Genomic DNA, 14,623 nt, shown 5'->3' with positions numbered 1-14,623 from the left:
ACCAAGAGAAAGTACCTGGGGCTTAAGAGATCAGAAGACCTCAGTTAACACCAGGCTCTGTTACTGTGAGTCTAAATGTAACGTAAATGTGGAGATAATACCCCTTCTATTTGTAGGGTGGACGTGAGAATCAAAATTAAAAATTAGGGAGTATCTGCTCAATTTCACTGTGAACCTAAGACTGCTCTAAGAAATCAAGTTTATTTAAAAATATGAGAGGGGCCCCTGGGTGGCTTAGTCGGTTAAGCATCCGGCTTAGGCTCCGGTCATGATCTCACAGTTCATGGGTTCAAGCACTGAGTCCGGCTCTGGGCTGGCAGTGAGGAGCCTGCTTGGGATTCTCTCTCTCTCTCTCTCTCTCTGTCTCTCTCTGTGTCTCTCTCTGTGTCTCTCTCTCTGCCCCTCCCCCACCATTCTCTCTCTCTCTCTCTCTCTCTCTCTCAATAAATAAACTTTAAAAATAAGGTAAAATATGAGAGAATGTGGGGAAAATACTTCAAACTACCTTAAAGTATTTCACACATAAAAAATATTTTATTAGGCCAGAGGGAAATCCTTGGGGGAGAGGGCACTGACAGAACTCCCCAGAACAAGCTGGGACATCCCAAGATACCCAAGGAATTATGCCTCCAGCTCATGGCTGGAGCTGCTGAAGTGAAGGTGGGGTGAAGCAATGGGGACTTATGACCCTACCCATTGACCTGGAAGCCATTTTAATCATTCACCTAGCTTTGCTGGATTGCTGATTGCTCCTTTCTCCCTCCCTGTTTCCCCCGGGGACTAGAGAGCATGCAGTTTTGATTGTTCTCATCTGAAAAAGCAGGTAATCCCTCACAGCCTCACCCCTGCCCTACTTTATCCAGAGTGGCCTGTCAGAGTCAGAAGGTAGCCAGCTTCCCCTGCTGAAACACACAGGGGTGCCTGCCCCCTGTGGAAGCAGAGAGATGGGGGCTGACCTCTGCTAGTTAGCACATCCTTGCCTTCAGGCTGCTGCAAGCAGCCCCGGATATAGTTACTTCTCCTCCCACACCAGCTCACAGTCTCCATGCGGCCTGGAAAGATGAACAAAGGAACCCAATTCACAGGTGGAATTTTGAGAGATCTTTTTTTTTCTAGATTAATTCCTCTATTTTTTACAATGTTATTTATGCCATACAGAAAATTCAAAAAAGCAAATTCCCAGAAAAGGAATTCCTTTTCTCATAAGCTTTATGTATTTATTTATTTTTTGAGAGAGAGAGAGAGAGAGAGAGAGAGAGAGAGAGAAAGCAGGGGAGAGGGACGGAGGGAGAGAGAGAGAGAATCTTAAGTAAGCTCCACGCTCAGCCTGGAGCCCTACACGGTGCTTGATCACACGACCTTGTGATCATGACCTGAGCAGAAATCAAGAGTCAGCGGATCTACCAAATGAGCCACCCAGGCGCCCCAATTTTTCTCATATACTTATAACTAACTGTTGCCAAGGAGTTCTTTCTAGTGTCCAACCTAAATCTCACTTGCTGGGGGGTGAATCTGGTTCCTTCTGTCTTGTTCTCATGGGGTTATGGCACATTTGGAAATTCACCAGGCTGTAGAAAAGTTTGCTGCTCAACCAAGAGTGGAAGCATTGTCTGTCCTGGCACGGTGAATTTGGGCAATCTCTTCCCCTGTAAAATGAGGGTGATAATGACACTACCTGCTTGGTAGGCCTGTTACGAAGATCAAGTAAATCGATATGGAAAACACGTCAACAGTGTCTGGTACTGTTGTTATTCTTCTTCCGGAGATCATAGGCTGCTAGGGGGGCAGCCGGTCCCCATGCATTCCACTGTGACAACACTGTACTGTGTACTAAGTGTGATCACCTGATTAGCATTCTGAATCTCTTACTAGTTAATGGCTCTAAGAGGAGGACAGGGACCCTGCCTGTCTTATTCATGACTGAATCAATCCCCAGAGCCCAGGACAGTGGGCTGTATATTTATTGATGGAATGAAAAAGTACATCCCAGTGAGCAGATGCTCTGGGATAGGGTACCTGAGCTACGCATGAGCTCAGGAGGGTGCAGAGGAAATGTCCACTCACATAGGTTTATGTCCTTTTATTTTATTATTTATTTATTTATTTTTTTTATTAGAAAAGCTTACCCTGCATTTAACGTTTATTTATTTTTGGGACAGAGAGAGACAGAGCATGAACGGGGGAGGGGCAGAGAGAGAGGGAGACACAGAATCGGAAACAGGCTCCAGGCTCCGAGCCATCAGCCCAGAGCCTGACGCGGGGCTCGAACTCACGGACCGCGAGATCGTGACCTGGCTGAAGTCGGACGCTTAACCGACTGCGCCACCCAGGCGCCCCAGGTTTATGTCCTTTTAGAGACAAAGTGCTGGAAAAAGACCATGACCGCTGAGGAAGAAAAATTGATATACTTTGTTCTACAAAGCTGCCTCATTTGATACTCTCCCTGGAACAGGGTGGCAGGACAGATACGGCCATTCTGGCTCTGCCCTTCATAGTAACATCAGGGACCGAGGAAGGCAGGGTTTAGAGACTGGACAGCACAGCACAGAGGCCTTTCCTTTCCCTCTGCATCTCAGGGCTTTTCCTGTGGTTCTTTTAGAACAGGAGGAAGAGGGAATGGGATTTTTTGCCTGATGTGGAGGGTTTCTGGCTGAAGCTGGTTTATTTCTGGGCTACATCGGGAGCTGCTATTGACCCAACAGTTTCAGAGTGGAAAGTAGACAAGATTGGGCAGGGGTTGCAAAATCAAATGCCTTTGGTGCCTGGGTGGATAAAATTAAGTTACATTAGTTCTATTCAAAGTCAGTGGAGAGTAATGAGGCCTGTGTCTGGACAGAGAGTGAATGACCCAGCAATAGGCATTCCAACGTAAAGCAATTTTAAAATATTAAAATGTAAACGAAATGGGCCAAATTTGACTTACAGGTACTACTTTACAACATCTGATAAAGGAACAAGCCAGAACAGGAGCAAGTCTCCTAAGGTCTCTCAAAGTCAGCTTTCTCATTTATAAAACCTGTGGGGGTGATGTAAGAGGTCCAGTGGGAACCTGTGGAACAGCACTTGGATCTGTCAGGTACTGAACTGTGTCACAGCCCAAGACCTTTTGTTTATATTGTTTTAATTGTTTATATAATACTGTGTATAAGAGGTCAAAAAATGACCACACAGCTGTCACTGTGGGAATAAGCAAAATAAGTCCCAAAACATCCCATAACACTGTGTAATACTTCATCTCCTTAAACCAGTGGCTGGGGCCCTACCTGAGGCAGGGAGTTTGCAGGTGGTGACACTTCAGGTTAGTAGTGGTTCAGAGTCAGGGCTTGGGCCTTCTCAAGGACCCATCTGGACGAGCCTGGGGTCTAGAGGAGAAGTCAGACAGGCACTATCAGAGGGCTTCAATGTGGCCATACAGGAACCCACACAGCACCAGTCTGATTAACAACTCCCCACTGAGCAAATGAGAAACAGCCTATTAAGTAAAACTCACTGTCAATCTGGGGCGCCTGGGTGGCTCAGTCAGTTGGGCGTTTGATTTCAGCTCAGGTCATGATCTCACTCTTTGTGAGTTCAAGCCCCGCATCAGGCTCTGTGCTGACAGCTCAGAGCCTGGAGCCTGCTTCAGATTCTGTATCTCCCTCTCTCTGCCCCTTCCCCACTCACACTGTCTCTCTCTGTCTCAAAAATAAATAAATGTTTTAAAAAAATTAAGAAAAAAACTCACTGTCAATCTGATTTTACAAAGGAATACCAACTGGGGGTTGTTGGGTGGCTCAGTCAGTTAAGCTTCTGACTTCAGCTCAGGTCATGATCCCACAGGTCATGGGTTCAAGTCCTGCATCAGGCTCTGTGCTGACAGCCTGGAGCCTGCTTTGGATTCTGTGTCTCCCTCTCTCTGCCCCTCCCTTGCTTGTGCTCTTTCTCTCTCTCTCTCTCAAAAATAAATAAACTTAAAAAAAAAAAAACCCACAGAGGAATACCAAATGAAGCAATGGTGAGATTGTACTTTTCTTATCAGTTGACAAAGACTTAAAAATGTATTATCCAGTGCTGATGAAGTGTGTGTCAATCTGGTACAGTAGCACATGAGACCTTGTTAAACTATAAGTTAGATCATGTCCCTGTTCTACTCCAAACTTTTCAGTGCTTCTCCACTTCAGTCAGAGGAAAAGCCCCCACAATGGTCTACAAGGCAATGCTTGTAAGAGCAGAAATGGAAAGCTATCTAAATGTCAGTGGAAAACTGATTACATAAATGGTGTCATATCTTCCCAGTAATCAATTATATAGCAGTTCAAAGGAAGGAAGATGATGCCTAAGATATACTAATGAACGAGAAATAATAAAAACAAGACGTAAAACAGTATATATAACATTACTGCATTTAGTTTCTAATTTTTTTTTCAACGTTTATTTATTTTTGGGACAGAGAGAGACAGAGCATGAACGGGGGAGGGGCAGAGAGAGAGGGAGACACAGAATCAGAAACAGGCTCCAGGCTCTGAGCCATCAGCCCAGAGCCTGATGCGAGCCTGACACGGGGCTCGAACTCACGGACCGCGAGATCGTGACCTGGCTGAAGTCGGACGCTTAACCGACTGCGCCACCCAGGCGCCCCTGCATTTAGTTTAAAAATATTATATACCTGGGGCACCTGGCTGGCTCAGAGGAGCACGTGACTCTTGATCTTGGGGTCATGAGTTCGAGCCCCACGTTTGGTGGAGAGAATACTTAAATAAATAAACAAACTTTAACAATTTTAAAGTATTATATATTTCATACTATTATCTATATGTGCATATATACATACATAAACACACGTTACACACAAATATAGACAAAGTTGCAAAAAGTATGTATGAATGGCTGTACTTTTGTTATCAGTAGTTACAGAATGAACAAAACCAAACAAAAAATTCTCTGATATTTCATGCCTTAAAGCCAGTGGTTGGAACCACCCTTGAGGCAGGGAGATACATATGGTTACTTTCAGGAAGGGAAACAGTTATTTTTCACTTTATATATTTTAAAACTGTTTGAATTCTTTTCCCTTTATAAATGAATTACTTTTATAATAAAGAAGTTTTGTTTTGCTTTATCTGCTTTTTCACTGAAAGATGCTACCAAAGTGGGTTTTTTTTTTTCATTTAAATCCAAGTTAGTTAACATATAGTGTAATGATGATTTCAGGAATAGAATTTAGTGATTCATCACTTACATATAACACCCAGTGCTCATCCCAACAAGGGCCCTCCTTAATGCCCAGTGCTCATTTAGCCCATCCCCTGACCCAATACCCCACCAGCAACCCTAAGTTTGTTCTCTGAAGTTAAGAGTCTCTTATGTTTGTTTCCATCTCTGTTTTTATCTTATTATTCCTTCCCTTCCCCTATGTTCATGTTTTGTTTCTTAAATTCCACATATGAGTAAAATCATATCATATTTGTCTTTCTCTGACTGATTTATTTTGCTTAGCATAATACATTCTAGTTCCATTCATATTGTTGCAAATGGCAAGATTTCATTCTTTTTGATTGCTGAGTAATATTCCATTGTGGAATGTCGATGCACATTTGGGCGCTTTCCATACTCTGGCTATTGTCGATAGCACTGCTATAAACATTGGGGTGCATGTGTCCCCTTTGAATCAGCATTTTTGTATCCTTTGGATATAATACCTAGTAGTGCAATTGTTGGGTCATAGGGCAGTTCTATTTTTAATTTTTTGAGGAACCTCCATACTATTTTCCAGAGTGGTTGCACCAGTTTGCATTCCCACCATCAATGCAAAAGGGTTCCTCTTTCTCTGCATCCTCGCCAACATCTGTTGTTGCCTGAGTTGTTAATTTTAGCCATTCTGACGGGTGTGAGGTGGTATCTCATTGTGGTTTTGATTTGTATTTCCCTGATGATGAGTGATATTGCATATCTTTTTATAAGATGCTACCAAAGTTTTAAGAGGGTGAGGGTGAGCCCGGCAAGATAGATGCAGACCCAGATCATGAGGAGTCTTTAACAATTTAGAGTTTTGTAACACTTCTCAAAGGAGAAGGTATCCCAAATAAAGAAGTGCAATTCTACTTTCTTAGACAAATGTAGTATCAAATTTTCTCTGCTTTCCCCTTTGATTTTTTCCCCCAAATAATCTCCTCCTTCCTTCCTATCTTCTTTCCACAAGTGCATACTTGGTGTCACATGCCAGACCCTTGGCAACCAAGGCTCACCCCTATTTGCAGAGCACAGATGAAGTTAATTGGAATTGGAATTGTATGAAATCCCTTCTTTGTTCAGTGAGTCTTTCTATGATTTTAGAATAGAGAGAAACTTTGTGATTTTCTCAAATGTTGTGGAAGGAAGGATTGAGAGCAATTAAAAGAGAGAATGTTGGGGCGCCTGGGTGGCGCAGTCGGTTAAGCGTCCGACTTCAGCCAGGTCACGATCTCGCGGTCCGTGAGTTCGAGCCCCGCGTCAGGCTCTGGGCTGATGGCTCAGAGCCTGGAGCCTGTTTCCGATTCTGTGTCTCCCTCTCTCTCTGCCTCTCCCCCGTTCATGCTCTGTCTCTCTCTGTCCCAAAAATAAATAAACGTTGAAAAAAAAATAAAAAAATAAAAAAAAGAGAGAATGTTATGGTTTCTTCATCAAATACTTTGCAAGAGAAAAAAGACATGGAGGGAGGGAGAAACCTATAGATGATCAGAGACTTCAGGGATTGCAATGTCTGGATCATACTTGGATCCTGACTCAAGCAACCAAAGTGTAAAAAAAGTAAAATTTATTTTTTTAATGTTTATTATTTTATCATTGAGAGAGAGTGTCAGAGCATGAGAGAGGGAGGGGAAGAGAGAGAAGATCCCAAGCAGACTCCATGCTCAGCACTGAGCCTGACTTGGGGCTGGATACCACAACCCTGGGATCATGACCTGAGCCAAAATCCAGAGCTGGATGCTCAACCGACTGAGCCACACCCTGTGCCCCCAAATTTATGATATTTATGAGACACCTGGATATTTGAAAACTGACTGGGCATTTGACGATATTAGGGCCTTATTGTTCATTATTTTAAATTTTATAAGGATATTGTAATTATTGTGGTTTTCTTTAAGTCCCTCACTGTCAAGAGAATGCAAAGGCAAGCCACAGACTGGCAGAAAATATTTGCAAAACACATATCTGACAAGTGTTATCAAAAATACACACACAACAACACTTACAATTCAAAGAAAAGAAACAATCTGATTTTAAAATGTGCAAAAAACCTGAACAGACCTTCACCAAAGAAGATATACAGATGGAAAGTAAGCACATGAAAATATGTTCGACCTCATATATCATTAGTGAATTACAAATTAAAACAATGAGATAGAACTACACGCCTATTAGAATGGCCAAAATCAAGAACAGTGACACCACCAAATGCTGCTGAGAATGTGGAGCCGCAGAAACTCTCATTCATTGCTGCTAGGAATGCAAAATAGCACAGCCACTTCAACACAGTTTGGTGGTTTTTCACAAAACTAAACATACTCTCATCATACGACCCAGCAATCTCTTTCCTTGGTATTTATTCAAATGAATTGAAAAACGTATGTCCACGCAAAACCTGCACAATGATGTTTATAGCAGCCTTATTCATAATTGCCCAAACTTGGAAGCAACCAAGTATTGCTAAGCAAAAACAGCCAATGTGAAAAGGCTACATACTACAGGACTGCAACTCTACAACACCCAGGGAAAGGCAGAACTGTGGAGACATTAAAACGATTAGTGGTCACTGGGAATCAGGCTAGAGGGAGGGATAAAAAGGCAGAACACAGGATTTTTAGAGCAGTGAAAATATTCTGAATGGTGCTACAATGGTGGATATCTGAACCTCCCTCTGAGCCCGAGTATCTAGCACCTATGAGTGGTTCTGTCACTAACCTTTACTTTGCCACTCTGACTTTTAAAGCCTCTGTTGACAGCAGTCCACTGTTTTATGGCAAAAAAAAAAAAATTAATTAATTAAAAATGAAAGGATGATAGATTATGCAAAGGAAGTTGTTTATTGATTCTCTTTAATGTGTGTGTGGAAACATGCAAATGAGGATCTCTGGAGTGGGACAAAGAAATTCATTAGCCAGCTACAGCTTGAAAGACATCTCCTGTAAGACCTTCTAACTCTTTGTGTTGATGTTCTCTTTTTTTATAATCACTGAACAATTTTCCAGTTTTTAATGGGATTCTGCTAAGAATTTAAAAATAAAAACAAAAGCACTCAACAGTTGCCTTAAGTGACGCAGCCCCCTTGGTAGGTCTATCTTTTACCATTCAATTTTAGTAAATCGCCCTTTTGCTTCCCTAGTCTCCTGAAAGTCTGTATTCAGAACTAGATTACCAAAATCTGATCAACCATCAGCAAACTAATAAACGTAAGCTTTAGGACTGAGGAAGGTAACGAATCAGTCCGTGGAGCTGAGCTGGAACTACCAGGAGAACAGCGACCCTATGGCTGAGTCATCACCACTTTAAGTGTAACTAGACGACTCCCTTGCCCATATATTCTGGGCCACATCCTTCCCACTAGGGAAAAAGTTAGAAATTGTGACTAAGTAGGGGTGCCTGTGTGGTTCAGTTGGCTAAGCATCCGACTTCGGCTCAGGTCATGATCTCACCGTTCAGAGTTTGAGCCCCACATTGGGCTCTGTGCTGACAGATGGGAGCCTGGAGCCTGTTTCAGATTCTGTGTCTCCCTCTCTCTCTCTCTGCCCCTCCCCTCCCTCTCTCTCGCTTAAAAATAAATAAACATTTAAAAAAATAAAAAAAGAAATGGTGACTAAGTAATCAGAAAGCAGCCTTACTTACTCATTATGCTCAAGCATTGTAAGGTTTTGAGACAGTGAGGCTGGCCAAGTTGGGGAAAGAAGTTCTGAAACAAAAAGGACAGTCTGTAGGTGTTTGGGCCTTGGTGCTGGCAGGGACATTCCCAGGGACTGACTCCTCTTCTGCCACCTTGGATAGAAGAAGAAGAAAGAACTATAAGCAAATGTGATGAGGGACCATAAGGCAGGCTGAGGGCAAAGTACAAGCTAGCATACCCTCCCCCTACAGGTGACAAATGTGTGATATTCCTCAGGCACTCCTGGCTGCCCAAGGACAAAGGAAAGGACAGAAAACAAATGGTTAAACTGATAGGGTCTCCATCAGTATACAAATATCTTAGTAAATTACAAAGAAAAGGCAATCTTATCAATAACCTAATCTCCAGTAAACTATAGACTCAGTTTCCTGGAGCCCCAACATCACCCCTCCATAGTGATAGGGGGAACAAAGTCAAAAAGGCAATGGCAGGTAAAATTAAATTTCCTTATAACCTGCAGGCATCGACATATACTTGAGGCAGGCAGAGTAGAACTCCAGGAACTCCCTACTGTCTTAATGTTAATACTTTGCTAGAGGGAAAAACAATTTTAGCTTGACAAGAGATAGGCCTCCAGTAATCTGTGAGTCCTCTTGGGGCACCTGGGTGGCTCAGTTGGTTAAATGTTAAGCATCTGACTTTGGCTCAGGGCATGATCTCACAGTCTGTGAGTTCGAGCCCCATGTTGGGCTCTGTGCTGACAGCTCGGAGCCTGAAGCCTGATTTGGATTCTGTGTCTCCCTCTCTCTCTGCCCCTCCCCCACTCATGCTCTGTCTCTCCATCTCGCAAAAATAAATAAACATTAAAATAATTTTTTTAAAAAAGAAACTTCCTCTTGACCTCACCTCTCCCAGCCCCATAGTGTATAACAAGTCACTCTTCACAACCACAGTGCAGTTCTTTCTGCCCACAACCCTGTCCCCATGCTTTAAGAAAATCACCTTTTTTGCACCAAAGATATCTTCAAGAATTCTTTCTTGGCCGTCAGCTCAGAACCCCCATCTCCCCAAACCCCATCAACTGGACCCTGTACTCTCCCACAGAACAAGCTGTGAAAAGTCAGACAGACTGGGTGGTTCAGTTCAAAGCATCCTCCCTCCTGGACTCAACCTCCACTCCTCCCACCCCTGCCCCAATTCACCCCATTCCACCAACTAAAAGAAAGAGGCAGAGGCCTTTTTCTGTTCTCACTTGTAACCTGTGTGGTACAACATGATTTTTTGAACCACATCTACCCACGGCCTGATGGCATCCATTCAGGCCTATTTCTAGCTGGCATTTCCTGGCTCCCTACGTGGCTAGACCTGGCCCACAGGTTGCTGTAGGACACCAGGCGGCCAGAGGTGAGGCAGGCGAGGGCTCATGGTGCCTCACGGGTAAGTTTAAGTGCAATGCGCCTGGCATTGTAGGGAGAGCCCACTGAACCTTCCCCCCGCCCCCTCGCCCCCCCCTTCCCTTAAAGAAGGAGTGGGGGTGGGGGGATAAGGTGAGTCTCACGCTGAGGAGACCAAGAGAGAAAGTCTTGACTTGTAAACTGGCTCAGGTCAGCTAAAAAAAAAAAAAAAAAAAAAAAAAAAATGTGCTTAGCCGTTAGGAATTGCAGTTAAAAAATAGTTTGGAGAGGATACTGTCAACTGGTTCGTAGGATATTGACTGAGGGGGCTGAAGAGTGCGGGCGACGAGGAACAAGTGCCAGCGAGGGAGAGGCTGGTGCACCAACGGGCCTAGGTGCGTGAGGCGAGAGGAGTGTGAAGAGCTCAGAGTTACCAGAAAGGGGAGGAGGTGGGCAGGTGGGCAGGTGGGCAGGTGGGCAGGTGGCCAGGAGGCCAGGAGGCCAGGGGTAAAAAGGGAAGCGCCAGAGAAAGGACGGGGAGGGAAGGAGAGATGAAGGCGCGCCCCCTAGCGGCCCAACTGCGCCAGAGTCCTGCCCCTCAGGCCTTAAAGCCCCGCCCCAACCCCGTGAGCCGTCTGGCGCAGGCTTCCCTTCTGTAGCGCGGCACTATAGTTCCGGCCGTGGTGCACGGGCGGAAAGTTTACGCGGACGGACTGCGCCGGCGATGGGCGCGGGGTGAGTGGAGGCGGCTGCGGTCTCGGGCCGTCCTTCGTTTCTTGTTGGAGCTGCAGGAGTAGGGGTCAGGGGTGAGGAGCCACCCGGAGCCAGCGCCCGGCCTTTCCGCCGCCCCGCGCGGTCTCTGCGGCACCAGTTCCGGGCCCTGCTTCGCGGCGTCTGCTCCCGGGTTCCCCTCGCTCCGCCGCTCGGGGTCGTCGGCCGCGCGTAAACACCACGATTTCGGCCCTTCCCTGGGCCCTGTTCGTCCCCTCTACCCATGAGAGACTTCCCGATCAAAAATTTTGTTTTGGGCTGATTTTAAGGTAAAAATACACCCCTCCAGCTGCGATTCAAATGCAGGCGTGCTGTATTTCCAGGCTGAAGGTTTCGAGATGAAGTTGTATCTGAGAACCTCAGGGCAAGGGAAGTCAGGCTGACTCAGAAACCTGAGGGTAGGTGAGGACCCGAACGTGAATGGGCGGGCGCCTAGAAATCCGAGTGGAATCAAAACTGCTGAGAACCATTTCTTTACGAAGGAGCCAATTGTCACCTGCTGGGAAGAATTGCAAATGTGTACTTCTGTGACTTGGCCCTAAGGCCAAATCAGGTGGCTAGGGTCTATTCTCAGCAGTAGACTGACCTTGAGAAAGGAGACCTACAGTTGTCTTTAGCCTTGTATGTAAACAGTACTTATGGGGAAAGGCGGGGGTGGGGCGGGGAGGTGAGCATTAGCCCAAGTGAGAAATGCTTCGCGTTCTCACAAAATTGCTGGACTGTGGTGGGCAGGAATTTTTTTTTTTTTTTTTTAATCGGGGCTAGATTGAGTGAATCATCCTTCAAGAACATGCAGTTCCCTCTTTTACTTCTGTGCTTACAACCTGGGTACTAAAATGGTTTCCCATGACATTGCCACTATTAAGAAGGTGGATGGACACACATGCATCAGTAAGGAGAAAGAGCCAGCACTCGAGGTGTTCGCAGAGAAGGCAGGACTGCCAGCCGTGGTCGCCCAGTGCGGTGTTACAACCGATTTCGTGGGATAGAGATGCTTTCGTGTACCTGATCTAAATCTTTGTAGCCTGTTTCTCAGTTTCCTCTAAGAGTTGAGGAAGTACTTCCCATAATCCCTAACTTTCAGTAACAGGTAGGTCTCTATGCATGAATAGGTCTACCCATGAGATTCTACTTGTGGGAAGAGGCTTAGGTGTCCCTAGTATCTCTGATTGAATGAGGAGAGAAGGAAATGTGTTCCTAGTGTCCAGAGTTAAAATTTATCATGTGTTTTGCCAAAGAATTAATGTTACATCTGATGATGAGGGGTAGTCATTATGAAACATTTGTCTAGCTCACACTATGTGCCAGTTACTGTGATAGGTTCCGAGGAGACCATTGGTGGGCAGTGCCCTTTTATTGAATTTATGGCCTAATGTAGTATAGTTGAACCGATATTGTACAGGACCTCACCTTTTGAACAACACAGCTAAGACCCAGAAAGGAAATAAAAAAGACTGAGGAGGTGAAATATTACCAAGTTGACACACCTAAGCCCATACATTTGATACGAGAAGAAACCCACAGACTCTGAGAGCCAGCTTGACTTTGGACGCAGTTTTAACAAGCTTGATTACCTGACTTTCCAGCCCATAGTAGCCAAGAAGCAGCAAATTAGAAAGAGGAGGATGATTACAGGGGATTACTGAGGAAAGTAGAATGCAAACTTATAGGCTAAAAATTAATTATAAAAAGACACCAAAACAAACCACAACAGCCTGGATACCTTGAATATAAGACATTGTTTCTTTTTTTTTTTCTTAAGGCATTGTTTCTGTGTATGTTCTATATAAGCCCTGTTTTTTGAGACCTTAATGATAATTATGTAGAAAAAGGTAAAATGGGAAACACAGGGTTAGCAAATTAAACTGAATTCTTTGCGCTGGTACTTTTCAACATCTTTAATAAGGCCGGAACTCATTTTTCTTGGAGCATTTCTCCAGAACAGTGTTCCGCAGCACGTACTTGGGGGAATGTTGGTGTAAAGAAACCTATCAGAGTACCAGGGTGTTAGGCAGTATTGGTGTTTAGACGGGTGATGCCAAGTCATCATAAGAGATAAATTATGTTCAGCACACAGTGTTTAATGAGGCAGAGAAGAAAGATACACATTTTAATTTTGTCTATCAAAATGGTGACACATTTTGGAATTTTTTTTAAGTTTATTTATTTATTTATTTATTTTGAGAGAAAGAGAAAGCATGAGTCAGTGAGGGGCAGAGAGAGAGAGAGAGAGAGAGAGAGAGAGAGAGAGAGAGAGAATCCCAAGCAGGCTCTGCACTGTCAGCATGGAGCCCACTCGGGGCTTAAACCCCTGAACCACAGATCATGTCCTGAGCTGAAGTTGGACGCTTAACTGACTGAGCCACCCAGGTGCCCCAACATTTTAGAATCTTGAGGAGTCTGGAAAAGTAATTTATATCTCTCATTTAATCTTTATTGATGTTAGATACATGAGGCATTACTGTATTTGAAATGTATCTCGGGCCACTATGTGGTAAAAAGGCTTTTCCTACTTGAGTCCCTGACTCCCATTTATAACATTGCTTCCCTGAACCAGTATGTTCTAAGTTCCCAGCAGCCTATGTAGAAATGGAATTTTAGAATATCACACATTAGCAGTTGGATATTTTAATGAAACAAGCAGCCTGGCTACTGTTAAGTGTGTTTAAAGAAAGTTCTAAAAAAGAAACTGATGACTTTTTAATGAGTATTATCCATCCAGTGTGTTCCCTAATTGTATATGCAGTATAATTTTTATGAAGTTGTAATCAGTATATACATAGAATGCTATGACCTGCTTTTCTCAGTTACTGGTATTTTGTGTAAATATTTTTCATATTTACATATGTGTCTTTTATTTATAGCTATACAAGATTTGATTATGTCAATAGAATGTAGTTTGCTTAGTAACAGTAGCAGCAAGCTGTGTCCCCATGAACAGGTCTGTATATCTATGAACTATGTTCTTTATTTTTGAGAATAGAAATGTTTTCTCCATTTATTCTGCATATTGACTTTTATACACAATTTCATGAGATAATGCCAGCTGTCATTCACATTCTTTAATTTTGTTCTTTTCCTTCAATTAAAGTACTGTTGCCTGATTTATGTACAGTGCATACTACTGAGGGTGTTGCTTTTGTAATAGTTAATGATTTCCAGCTTTGTCTGATTTGGATTATGACTCTTCTAACCCTTTCATTTTTGTATTTTGCATTCATTTTAATAAAAAAAGGGCACCAAGCAACACGATAATTAAATAAACACATATACAAATACTGCTGTATTCATTAAGATAGTAATAATGCCCGGGGCCCCTGGGTGGCTCAGTCAGTTGACCATCTGACTTTGGCTCAGGTCATGATCTCATGGTTTGTGAGTTTGAGCCATGTATCTGTCTCTGTGCTGACAGTGTGGAGCCTGCCTGGGATTTTCTCTCTCCCCCTCTCTCGGGCCTTCCCCCCACCATGTGTGCCTCTCTGTCTCTAAAAATAAATAAATTAATTAAAAACAAGAAAAATACTTATGTGGTCCTTGATTTATGGCCATTTAGTGGGTGATTCTAGGAGTCTTCCTCACAGGGAACTAAGCTGCTTGCTTCCTTCCCATTGAACTCTCCACA

The 14,623-nt window shown here is 43.8% G+C and overlaps 2 protein-coding genes across 3 annotated transcripts in view; one reads left to right on the top strand and one right to left on the bottom strand.

The window, feature by feature from the left end:
* SLC24A1 (solute carrier family 24 member 1) overlaps nucleotides 1-8,968 on the bottom strand; it is a 38,731-nt gene extending 29,763 nt beyond the window's left edge. The window contains exon 1 of the mRNA XM_040493015.1: nucleotides 8,842-8,968. The gene's annotated coding sequence lies outside the window, so the exon portion shown is untranslated. The remainder of the gene's footprint in view (nucleotides 1-8,841) is intronic.
* A 1,905-nt stretch (nucleotides 8,969-10,873) lies between these two features.
* INTS14 (integrator complex subunit 14) overlaps nucleotides 10,874-14,623 on the top strand; it is a 30,764-nt gene continuing 27,014 nt past the window's right edge. The window contains exon 1 of one of the 2 annotated variants that reach the window (XM_040493006.1): nucleotides 10,874-10,965. The gene's annotated coding sequence lies outside the window, so the exon portion shown is untranslated. Of the gene's footprint in view, nucleotides 11,271-14,623 lie in introns of both variants that reach the window. The other variant, XM_040493005.1, reaches the window with a different exon arrangement.

This window comes from Herpailurus yagouaroundi, unplaced genomic scaffold, assembly GCF_014898765.1.
Source record: "Herpailurus yagouaroundi ecotype Mexico unplaced genomic scaffold, PumYag 184, whole genome shotgun sequence".
In the NCBI taxonomy this organism is placed as follows: Eukaryota; Metazoa; Chordata; class Mammalia; order Carnivora; family Felidae; genus Herpailurus; species Herpailurus yagouaroundi.
This window is presented reverse-complemented; position numbering and strand designations above follow the sequence as displayed.